The following is a 13064-nucleotide window of genomic DNA, read 5'->3' on the forward strand; positions in this document are numbered from 1 at the left end:
TTCTTCTTTAACGTCGCACGTTACAAAAAATGGTGGCAGCGGTGGGATGTTGACAACTGCTGAATCGGATGATCGAGTTGCCTTAGCCACGAGTTTTCCAGGCCAAGACTTGGGACGAGTCTTATCGGAGGGGAACGGAATGTAATGGTCCGCTGAAGGCGGCGGATGTGCGTTCATAGTATAACATTCCTCTAGAGACGGAAATATGTTCATAGTATGTATGTTTACTTGGTTGGTAATATGCAAATTAGGCTTCGTGTGGATTGAGAATTTACTGTATAAAAGACTAGTGGACCCCTTCAGGGTCGAGCATGCTTTTCTCTGAAGGGATCTGTTTTGTCTTTGACCTCGCACGTTACAGTTGTTTTCCAAGTATAGAAAACAAAAAACAAAACAAAAAACCATTGCCAAGCTTTCATAATGAGCCCCCCCCTTAAAAAAGCCACATTTTTGTATCTGGAGAAAATCGCAAAAACAGCAAGATACATAAATGTTTATACAACCATTTTTTCTTGGGAATTTTAAGAGACTCTTGACTTTAGATTATATTCTGTATGTTCAAAGGATGAGCTTTGTTTATCTGTATGTCATTTGCTGTAACATCAGGTCCACGTTTGTTTATTGAAAAATTCTTTGAATTGCCTTTGTATTGCATAAAAAACAGACCTTTGAATATAAACCATTCTTGCTGTTTGATACTGGTATTAGCCGCCAGAACGTATCAGGAATTCTGTTCAAGGAAAATTGGAAGTATATTACTCCCTGGAAAATGGCAATTTAGCCCCTGGGGAGTGCAAAAACGTCCAAACTTGAAAGCTCTGAAGTTCGATATATCAAAACCTGGTATTAATGTGACATTTTATATAGGCTATATTTTCAATATTCTTGAATTAAGATGAACTGTTTGAATGCAGTATGTGGAGCCAGCCTGTTTTAGATGCATGTTATGTTATGTTGGGTCTAAAAAAAAAATTGTGTGGTTCGGGTAACATGGCCCCCAAGAATAGGTTGGGTAGGTAGGTTTTTTGTTTTTGTTTTTTGGTTTTTAGTTTGGTACAGGTTTGTTTGCTTGGTTTTTGTCCTTTTTCAACAGAATTTCAGTTATATAAGGACATTGCTGAGCATGGCTGCAGTTAGGTGGTGTGTCATTGCCAGTTTTGTTGTCGTTCGTCACACAACTTCCAAAAGCAAAACATTGATAATTAAATGTGACAATACTGACCTGCTTCAGCATCTCAAAAACATTTCTCTGCCATTCTCCAAGAAGTAAAGTTAGGAATATTTTATAAACTGTACAAATGGCAACAGACCCAGGTTTCAGTCCCAGTTTAAAAGAAAGTCACATTTTGTCAGACACCAGCCAATGTCAGAACTCCCAGTATTTTATATTTCCTTTCTATACTAGTAGTATGTTTGCCCTGCTGCTATTTTATTTAAACTATTTTTTTATGATTGCATCTAACAACAAGACAAGTGAAAAGGATCATGCCTTGTCCTGCAGTGGTGGGTGGGGTATATTAAAATTAGACGGCATTCAATCTTATGTGTAAACTTGTACTATTATCCAGAGACATTTTGTTCCATTGTATACACCTCCAAGAATTTTCCAATAAATTGTACGACAGGAATATCGAACAGCTGTTCTTTGTACAAACGGGTCCATAGCCCCTTGTCGGATGTTGACATGTCAATCTCGGATACAGATCCCGGCTTGAACAAAAACATTATCTCTACATCTTCGAAACTTATCTTAAGTGTTCTGGAGTGGGTTTTTTCGCAAGTCGCACCAAAAAAACCCCAGTAGGGTTGGCTATATTTTCCAGGTAGGGTCGGGTGACCCGAACCAAACAATTTATTTTTTTAGGCCTTATCAGAATAAGGAATGTTCAATTCTTAGTGTTTGAGATACTTGAACCTCCAAGTTTGGGATAATTTTTTTTTTCTTTCTGTTGATTGATTGGGCCTATAATTGTCATTAATCAATTGCATTTGGTCATGATCAATCATAGCTTCAACCAACAAGTTGTTTTTCTTCCTCTCGTTATTTTTATTTGGTTAATTTCTGCCAATTTCCTCCTTTAATTTCATTATAACATTCGGAAAAGTTCAGTGATAAACTTGAACAAATTTGCCGAAAGCATCAGTACAAAACACTAAATAACTCCTACATACACATTACACCATAAACATAGTTAAAGCTGCACTCTCACAGATTTACCATTTTTACAACTTTTTTATTTTTTGTCTTGGAAAGAAATTTTTTTTGCTTAATATCTGCAATCCAATGATAAAAGATTGCTGACAAAAACTCAGATCTTAGATTTTCATATTTCTGTTCGAAAATTAATGTTTTATGGCTTAAATCATTACTTACGGTTAAAATGCATAAAACATCAATTTTAGAAACTTAAATATAAAAATTTGCGATTGTTTTTGGTTGTTAGAGTTGATAAAATTATAGATATGCCAGTTTGCTTCAAATTTGAGGTCAAGAGAACCCTAAAAGAGCTTCTAAAATGCCAGTTTTTTTATCTATGGCAGTGTGCTTTTCACCCCCAAGAGCGCCCATTTAACCCATGGCCAAAATAGTTTTAGCCCTCCAGCTGCCTGGTTAATCACATCCATGACACTGCAATTAAAGTGTTGTCAAGAAACAAGTGTACTTTGGCAGTCATTTGGCCAGACATGAAGTTAAACTTTGGGATGAATAAGCCCAAAATCTTATGCTAATGCTTGGCATCAAATTCTTGAACAATGAAGACCTGCTTTATAAAAGTTAGAATTTGAGCAAGCCCAGAAGACATTTTACCAGTGCAGAGCTTGTGGGCTTGTGTGTTAATTTTGACATCTGTCATTCATTTACAAGAGTGGAACCGGTCAAAGTGGAACCGATTATCACCACTTGTCCCATGGCCAGTGTGAATATGGGTGTTGTGGGTAAAAACTATAGGTCACTAAGTCACTACTTGTAGGTCAAAATATTTTGTTGAAGTTCCTTATTCTTTTCATAAATGAATGATTTTTAGGAAGTTTTAAACAGTATATATTTGCATGCTACATTATACCAGTTGGACGGTTGTAAATGGTTGTAAATGTTGAGACAACTTCCATATCTTCTGTCTACTGAAAGATTATGGGCTTTCAGATTTAAGATTATTAACTTTCTGTGGTTTGAGATTATTTGAGAAGACTCTTGATTGAAATAAGTGAAGTAAGTAACATGGATTAGAAGAAATATGAATTATCTGGTATGTGTGTTTAGTAAGAGATCATGCAGTTTTGGCATCAATCCCCTGATTTCGATATTTAGAGCACTGCTGAGCCTTAAATTAGATCTCTAATCTATGAAGAGTACTCCAAGAAAGATTTATAGATGTCAAGTGACATCTTGAAAGACTCAAGTGTGAATCTCTGTAATTGGGATTCCCTGTTTTTGTCCTATTATTTAGTTGATAAACTGATAGATAATAAAGATCAATAAAATGCAAAAATATGGTTATTTTAGGTAGTATAAAAGGGAGATAATTTAAGTGGTTTGTTTTCTTAGTGTTAATGAAGTCCACGGCTATTGGAAGCATTACTGATTGGCCCTGCTGCGATGCCATCATGTTTGAATAATTTTAGTGGTCGAAAGAATTTAACAAAAATAACAGAGGGGCGCCCAACGGGTAGCAGCGTAAATCACACCCTTTTCAAAAAAGTTTTTTTTTTTAAGAAAATAAATTAAATTCTATAAAACTCGGGAAATAAGCATGAAAGGAACAGAAAATTTATTTAGCTGCAAAGGGATGGTAAGAATATTTATGTTTTTCATAGGCTGGAGTTATATATAATCTGAATATCTTGTTGATCTTATACATTCCTAACAAGGGAGATAATTGCCTGTCAAAGTGATGGGTGATGATGGATCCTCACCTTAGGGTATGCATATGTTCTAATATTGACAATACCTGAATATTAATTAGACATATACAATGATGATCTAGCTAGTTTGAAGAGACTTGAGCTGTCAAAACTGTGAACTTTAAATTTTACCAGACATATTTCATTGTTTGCAAAGTTCAGATGTCCATAATGTTTATTTAGAGAACATGCTGTTGTTATATTGGATGTTTTGTGTGGAGCTTGATCAACTTAACAATCGTTTATTAGTATTATGATATGCACAGTGCATTGAGTTTGGCCAAAAATAATGGTTTGGTAAGAGTAGCTTTATATAGGTAGGCTTTCTTTGTTTTATTAGGCTATATACAATGTTATTTTCATCATTTGAGAATGGTGTTAAGGTAATCTTCTGTATTCAAGGTTTTAAACAGCATTTCATATTTATTTTTTAGTGTTTTTTTTACCAGCTGACTGTAAAAAGTGTGTAAAAATATTGTGTGTAAAAAAGTGTGTGTAAAAAGTGTGTGTATATAAAGTGTGTGTACAAAAAGAGTGTGTAAAAAGAGTGTGTAAAAAGTGTGTGTGTAAAGTGTGTGTATAAAAAGTGAGTGTAAAAAGTGTGTGTAAAAAGAGTGTGTATAAAAAGTGTGTAAAAAGTGTGTTTAAAAAGTGTGTGTTAAGAGAAAAAAGGGTATGTAAGAAAGTGTGTTAAAAAAAGTGTGTGTAACTAGTGTGTGTAATTGGAATTTTAGCCACTGCTTTAGTGCAGTCTCCTTCAGGGGACCTATACAAGGTGTTAGAACATTGCCTGTAGAACACATGTACTATTATATTACAGAAAATCTGTTGCGAATTATATATAGAAGTACTTATTTTTTGAATAATAATAATGTTATAACACATGTCATTAACTAATTATAAAAGTAAAATAAAAATAAATAATAGTTGTAATAGTATTAGTATTGGCCAATTGATCAAAACTTTGTTAAAGTTAATATTGTTGTTGACATTTTCTAAATCATTGCTGTTAACTTTCAGATCTGTATCACTCTGGAAGTTTCAAAGATACACTTTCTTTTAATATGAAAAATATTTGTAATGACATAAAAAAAAATGAATTGGTCTTGTGTTTTCGTTTTCAAAATCTCTTTTATATTTTTCCATTTACTCTATCTTTAAAAGCTGCTTAAAAACACATCACGACTCGAAACCAAGGACTCTACATGCATACTGAACTAACTTTTAGATTAAGAAACTGTGAGTTAATTGATTTTTGCTGCCAAGTTTTACATTTCAATCCAAACAATGGTTTCTATTCTGTTTTAAGCTTTGTGAGTTTAACTCTGTGATTAAATGCTCTCACACTTTGATAACAATCTTTGTAAATTTAAAGCTGCACTCTCACAGATTGATTTTTTTGACAACTTTTTTAATTTTTGTCTTTTTAAATACAAGCCATTTTTGCAAATATGCATGGAAACCAGTGATATAAGACTGCTTACAAAAAATCAGATTGCAGATTTCCACATCTGAGTTTGAAAATTGATGTTTTGTGCATTCTTCTTAAACCGTTAGTAATGCTTTTAGCCATAAAACATTATTTTTCGAGCAGAAATATGAAAATCTTTGATTTAATCTTTTGTCAGCAGTTTTATATCACTGGTTTGCAGATATTTACACAAAAATTGGCTCATTCCAAGACAAAAAATAAAAAAAGTTGTCAAAACGGTAAATCTGTGAGAGTGCAGCTTTAAAGACCGCTAGTGTTTCTTTTGACTGAAATTGTAAAAACTTGTACTTTGAAAAGTTTCAACTACTTTTTATTCCTAAACACTATGAAATGCAGGTGTATTGTACATTAGGGGCGGGGGGCAGCGGGAAAAAAGGTTTAAGTGCTAATATTTTAATTGTGACATAGATATTTCTTGCTTCTGATTTAAAAAATAATGACTTTAGTGCAGAATCGATGTTTATCTTCAAGGTTTGTGTCATATTTCTAAAGAAATACAATCAGATTTTTTATGGAGCTTTACAGTTGAAAATATAATTAAAGTTTTTGATACTTTTGTATTGATTGTTCATATTGCGGGCTTAGGGCTAGATTGTTGTAACCAAGAATAAATATAGAAGACCATATGACAGTCTATCGCTCATCTCTCAAAATCTGTTAAATTACAAATCTATGGGAGTGACATCAACTTAATATTTTTTTAACATAATAAAGAGTGGTCGAAATGAACACAAGCCCGCAAGCACTGCACTGGTATAATGTCTTCTGGGCTTGTTCAAATTCTGAATTTTATATACATGTAGATTTATGGCTTGTTCAGAAAGTTGATGCCATGCAAGTAATAGCATAAGAAATATTAAGCTTGTTTTCGGGCCAAATATAGCTGGGAATGGGCTTAACCTAAGGTCTCTTGGGTGCGGGCATTTGGCGGGGATTTTACCATCAGTTTGTCCCCTCAAGGCGGGAATTTTAGTCGGGGTTGGCTCGACCAAAAGTCAAAGTCCCCGCTATTCCCCGGACCTTGGGGGGGGGACATGGTTACAATTGACTGGTGCATTAATATGGTGCATTATCGGAAGTTGTTTTCAATGGGAAATGGCCGAGTAGTTCAGAAAGGCTCTGTGATGAAACTCCATAAACTTTTCCATAAAGTATTCATATGTCCTAACACCCCTGTTACTTCACTGCACCTTGATTAGCAGCATCAGCATTGCTTTATGATGAGTTTATGCACATGATTAATGTTGTTGTTTTATCTTTTTTTGACTCCTTGAGTATTTGCAAATTTTTCCAGCTATTTTCATTGCATGTAATGATGTTTAACCTTAGTAAATCAAGATTGAAAATGTGATAACAGCAGTGCTTGTAGATAAAAAGAAAATATTTTCAAAAGGGAACATCACATATCAATCTTGAATTATGACCTCTGTTGGTAGAAATATCCTGGTTAAAGTGATGTATTTTGAAGGTTTTATCTACTGATTGAAACTTTTCTAAGATTTAGTGGTGTTTATCCTTGAAATAATCTCCAAACAAAATTCCATAGTCTCTAAATAAAATGTCCTGTATGATCCATTTCAGCTGTTAAAAGAAGACAAGTGCCACAATTTGGTTTCCAAAAAAATCTCTTAAAGCTATTTATATTGAAATATACCAGATTTTTATTAAGGTCGGTTGTTACTCTTAGCCTTGTGCCATTAACAATTTTAACACAATTTTTTGTAGGTGACAGTTTGTAGATGTGGAGACTGCAGGAATCTTCATAAATGAATAATTATAATCAAGACACTTAAATTATACCTTGCTTATACTTTCATGACAAAAATCCTTTTGTTGAAATTTATAAGAATGGCTATATATTGTTATTATGGGATCTGACTGGGTGTACAGTCTGGCAGACTTTGCCATATTTCTATTTATAATGCAGCTTCAATGTTGCTTTTTAAGTTTATACATTCTATTTAAATATTGCCCATTTCTGTATTATTTTAAATTCATCTTTAAGCGCTGACCTCCAAGATTATGTCTAAGACTCCTAAGTTTTAACTTTTAAGTCAGTTGGTAGGCTGATGGATTCCAGAACAAGAACAGTGTTTACATATTGCAATGTCAATAATTGAGAGTGTTACAAATGTGAAGAAATCTATTATGGGGTTAGTGCAAAAAGTTACCAAGCAACATGAAACATGTATCATTTTAGAACCTTTTTACATCAACCCCACTGATTATCTTATTAGAGGGCTAGGTGTAATAAGAAAACAAAATGGCTGATGGTTATCAGAGTTTTGGTTAGATAACATCAATATTGACTACAGGCTTGGGTTAGATAACATCAAACTTGACTACAGTGGAGCCGTAGTATAGACTGGCAGACAGGCCTCTGGTAACCTTTGGATGATAGAAAAAACAAGTTTGCTGTATTAAAGAAACATAATACAGCTGCTCTGAGTTCATTGAAGGTTAAATAGAAGAGTTTGTGATTTGGTTTCCAGCTTGCTGTAATGCAACAGGGAATCAAAACAAAACACCTAGTTTATGTGACTTAGGTTTAATGTATTTGCTGTTAGTTTTGGCAGTTTATGTGAGTGAACGTTAGCTTTTATATCTAAGCTGTCAGTTGTCTTAATTTATGTGAGTGAACGTTAGCTTTAATATCTTGGCTCTTAGTTCTGGTTGTTTATGTGTGTGAATATTAGCTTTAATATCTTGGCTGTGTGTTCTGGTAGTTTATTTGAGTGAAAGTTAGCTTTTATACCTTAGCTGGCAGTTCTGGTAGTTTATTTGAGTGAAAGTTAGCTTTTATACCTTAGCTGGCAGTTCTGGTAGTTTATTTGAGTGAAAGTTAGCTTTTATATCTTAGCTGGCAGTTCTGGTAGTTTATTTGAGTGGATGTTAGCTTTTATATCTTAGCTGGTAGTTCTGGTAGTTTATTTGAGTGGATGTTAGCTTTTATATCTTAGCTGTCAGTTCTGGTAGTTTATTTGAGTGAAAGTTAGCTTTTATATCTTAGCTGGTAGTTCTGGTAGTTTATTTGAGTGGATGTTAGCTTTTATATCTTAGCTGGCAGTTCTGGTAGTTTATTTGAGTGAAAGTTAGCTTTTATATCTTAGCTGGCAGTTCTGGTAGTTTATTTGAGTGAAAGTTAGCTTTTATATCTTAGCTGGCAGTTCTGGTAGTTTATTTGAGTGAAAGTTAGCTTTTATATCTTAGCTGGCAGTTCCGGCAGTTTATTTGAGTGAAAGTTAGCTTTTATATCTTAGCTGGCAGTTCTGGTAGTTTATTTGAGTGAAAGTTAGCTTTTATATCTTAGCTGGCAGTTCTGGTAGTTTATTTGAGTGAAAGTTAGCTTTTATATCTTAGCTGGCAGTTCTGGTAGTTTATTTGAGTGAAAGTTAGCTTTTATATCTTAGGTGGCAGTTCTGGTAGTTTATTTGAGTGAAAGTTAGCTTTTATATCTTAGCTGGCAGTTCTGGTAGTTTATTTGAGTGAAAGTTAGCTTTTATATCTTAGGTGGCAGTTCTGGTAGTTTATTTGAGTGAAAGTTAGCTTTTATATCTTAGGTGGCAGTTCTGGTAGTTTATTTGAGTGAAAGTTAGCTTTTATATCTTAGCTGGCAGTTCTGGTAGTTTATTTGAGTGAAAGTTAGCTTTTATATCTTAGGTGGCAGTTCTGGTAGTTTATTTGAGTGAAAGTTAGCTTTTATATCTTAGGTGGCAGTTCTGGTAGTTTATTTGAGTGAAAGTTAGCTTTTATATCTTAGCTGGCAGTTCTGGTAGTTTATTTGAGTGAAAGTTAGCTTTTATATCTTAGCTGTCAGTTCTGGTAGTTTATGTAAGTGAACGTTAGCTTTAATATCTTAGCTGTTATTTCTGGTAGTTTATGTAAGTGAACGTTATCTTTAATATCTTAGCTGTTAGATCTGACTTTCATAACTTTGTTTACTACGCATACATCGAAAAAGGTGATATAGAATGTGTTTTCTAATGCTACTTAGCTGTATATTTTTGAGTCAATTTCTTCGCATACAAACTCAGTCTGTTTTTTTCTTTCTTTTTTTTTAAATTTCCTTTCAAAATGTATTCAAAATGTCATGAATTATTTAAATAAATAACAGTTTTGAATGCAGACTTGAATCGTTGATAAGCTACATGGTAGCAGCCAGTCTATGTGTTCAAAGGGGAAATGATTGAAATATCAAGCAAAAAGTTATTGTATGTTATACAAATTTTTATGAATGAAAAACAGAGGCGAACATTTGTAACTATATGCCATGTCAGGGATCAAAGCCATTGTGTTCTAAATGATATTTTAAAAATGATTAAGATACAACATTTTGGCTTTCACTTATTGATTTGCACTGACTGGGGATTAGTATGCTTGTGTATGCAGAAATTGGTGAAATGGAAAATGTAGTTTACGCTTGATTAAAGGCGATTATTTTGAATTTGTGTGGTTAAGAAATTGTGTTATGTAGGGCTATTGGATTAGGTATTAATAAACAAGTTATGTTATAGGGGTCATTATTTATGTATGTTTGTGAAATTTCACAGTGTGGATCAGTTATATTGAATTTAGGATGGAAATGAAGGTGGATGTTATAGGATTTTGATAAGGTACCCCGTACACATTATTATTGTCTTTTGGATGTATTTCCCATTTAATTTTTCCAAAATTATTTATAGGACTGAAACTTTAAAGTGTGGAGTAATGCGGAAACAGTCGGAAATTAAGGTGGGTGTTGCAGGATTTTGATAAAAATAAAAGTATTTCCCAGATGATTTTCCCAGAATAACATTACTGGTACTGAACTTAAGGGATGCTAAAATTCCGGATTAATGTTGAATTTCCGATCGTAGGCATCGCAGATTGGTTTTGAGACTCGACGGATTGTTGTCGTTGACATTGTCATGCATTATTTGTATCCTTTGCCGTTAAACTCAACATTTTAATGAAACTTGGTACATATTTTAACCGAGACAATCTAGAGACACATTTTTTTGCAAGCCCCCCCCCCCCCCCCCCCCCCCCCCTAATTTTTTTTTTTTAAATAAAACAAAGGAATGTTGTCCCCTGCTATTGTTATGTTGTTTGTAGTAAAATTGTGGACTGAAAGTTTGAATGTCTTTTTATAAATTTAAACTGTGTTCATGAATATTTAATGTTGCATAGATTATACTGGTTTATTGATGTTTGTTCATGCATTTATATTGCATTTTACCAGCATAATTGTATCTCTATAGATCCTATAAGACATTATTTTGCTCAAAAATGTATGCTATATTTTGACGTTATCAACGTTGACTTCATTTGATGCTGACGTCATTTCCTGTTCATTATATACATACAACCTGATGAAGGCCGAATGGCCGAAACGTTGTTTCATAAATAAATAATTTGTGTTGAAAGGTTAAAAATTATGTTGAAATTATCACCATTCATGAATATTAGTCACACATAAATTTAACAAAGGCAATATGCTTGAGTGATGTCTGGTCTATGACAAGATCAAATCTCATGAGAATCTGTACTGTGGATGGTGTATAGAACTATTGGATAGGCTATTATTACATCACTTAGAACGGTTTGGCTTTAACCCCAAGTGTGAAACTGGGGACATTTTGGAATTGCTGTGAAGTCATTAGATGTTCCTCACTCTCCTGTAATTGGTTTTACTGATGACAGGCATGGCTTTTTAATATATTACAACAAGTACCATTTTGTATAGTGGCGGATCCATGGTCTTTTGTGGTAACACATTTAACTGGCAATTCGGGGGTCTCGGGTTTGATTCCCTGCTGCTCCGCTAAAAAAAACCAACTAATTGTTTTCCATTAGGTATGTTAAGTGGGGGTCCTGTGTGACATTGCGTGGTATACACTGGTGCACATTCAAGAGCAAGGGTATCTCTAACCAGGGTTACATTCTGTCTGTGCACTATGCTTTAATCAGAGCACACTCAGAATGGGCCTTGCCCGAGTGCGATTATAATAAACAAGCTTACAGACAGACAGACACACACACGCGTGCACACGCCCACACACGCACGCATGCACACACACACACGCACACCATGTTGTATTCATAGTGTTTTCTCTATGTTGAGAGAAATGATGCTTGAGCACATTTATTTGTCCACACAAGGACATTGAATATTAACCGTAGAAAAACTGCTCGAAAAAGGGACTAAAACATTGTGTGCTTGGACTTAATTGTGAATTTGGCGTCCCTTTGTGAACAATGTAATCTTGCAAAATTTAATGGAGCCCATATTCTGCCCAATTATAGAAATCGAATGAAACATTGATTTATTTTCTGCATGAAATAATTATTATGGTTTCAGTTGGAAGCGAAAGTGTTTGAAGGTTTTAAGGGAAGTCCAATTGAGGGGCACATGAATTGTTTTTGCTCCTTCTCATTTATTTTTACGACTTTACACATTTAATATTCTGTCTTTGAGTCCATGAACTGTGAAATGTTAACATCTGGTGTGGCTGGAAACAAGGGAACATTAGGGATCTCCCGTGAAAAATGAAGGTGTCTTGAAGCAATAATGGGTTATCTGAAACTTAAATTATATGCAGTTGCCATATATTGCCTTTGAAAATAGGGTATTGTTGGGGACACATGTGTTATGCCTATTAGTAATGTGATGGATCGTTAAGATTTAGTGATTTACAGAATTGTGTTTCACATTGATTTTGTCATTGCTTGAAGACAACCCCGGCGAAATAATGACCATGGTCGACCATGGTCCCCACGGTTTTTGACAGTTTTTGACGGTCAACCATGTTTTATCATGGTTAACCATCAAGTACCATGGGAAAATCATTGCCTGGACCACGGTCGACCATGGTCGACCATGGTCTACCATGGTCGACCGTGGTCGACCATGGTCTACCATGGTACAAAAAAATATCACCATGGTATACCATGGTTTGACCATGGTCGACCATGGTCTACCATGGTACAAAAAAAGATCACCATGGTATACCATGGTTTTTGAAGGTCAACCATCAAGTACCGTGAAAAACCCCACAGTAGACCATGGTACAAAAGTTTTACTCCGAGAGTCACCATTTCAACCATGGTCTACCATGGTACACCAAGGTTGACCATGGTCAGCCACTGTGACAGTTTACCATAGTCTACCATCATCCTTTTTTATCTGATTATTTACTTTGGATAAGTCTAAAAATGATTTGTTGATTTTGGTAAATAACAGAAATAGCAACTTAATAAATGTGGTCTTATTCTTTACTGATATTTAGTAAACACACAACTTGTCAACAACAGAAGTTGTGTTTCAGTATTAACCCTTTACCAGCTGTTCTGCTAATTTTAGACTCATCCACAACGAAAGCATCTGATGGAAAGGAAGAATATCTATTGGAAAGGAAGAATGCCAAATTTGAAAACCTTTGAAAACAATTTGTGGGAAATAGAGCATTTGCTCATTAATGAGCATCTATGCTCCATTCCTCTGTGAAATGATGTTCTTGTGTTTAATTACTGTTCAAGAACTATGCAAAACTGTACTAGAACAGTAACTGATCACTTTTAAGAACAGTTGTACTTGAACAGTTCAAGAATACTTTTTAAGAACAGTTCTTGAATTTTTTAAAGACTATTGTTGTTCTAATACTGTTCTATATTAAAGTCTTAAGTACAA

At 34.3% G+C, this 13064-nt stretch overlaps 1 protein-coding gene across 7 annotated transcripts in view; it reads left to right on the forward strand.

The window, feature by feature from the left end:
- LOC128221379 (neogenin-like) overlaps positions 1-13064 on the forward strand; it is a 96648-nt gene that overhangs the window by 11182 nt on the left and 72402 nt on the right. For 3 of the 7 annotated variants that reach the window (XM_052929993.1, XM_052929995.1, XM_052929994.1), the window contains exon 1: positions 9995-10126. The exons of 1 other annotated variant lie outside the window; for it this stretch is intronic. The gene's annotated coding sequence lies outside the window, so the exon portion shown is untranslated. Of the gene's footprint in view, positions 1-9960; positions 10127-13064 lie in introns of those variants that run through there. 3 more of the 7 variants (XM_052929988.1, XM_052929991.1, XM_052929992.1) reach the window with 2 other exon arrangements.

This window comes from Mya arenaria, chromosome 16 (assembly GCF_026914265.1).
Source record: "Mya arenaria isolate MELC-2E11 chromosome 16, ASM2691426v1".
NCBI lineage: Eukaryota > Metazoa > Mollusca > Bivalvia > Myida > Myidae > Mya > Mya arenaria.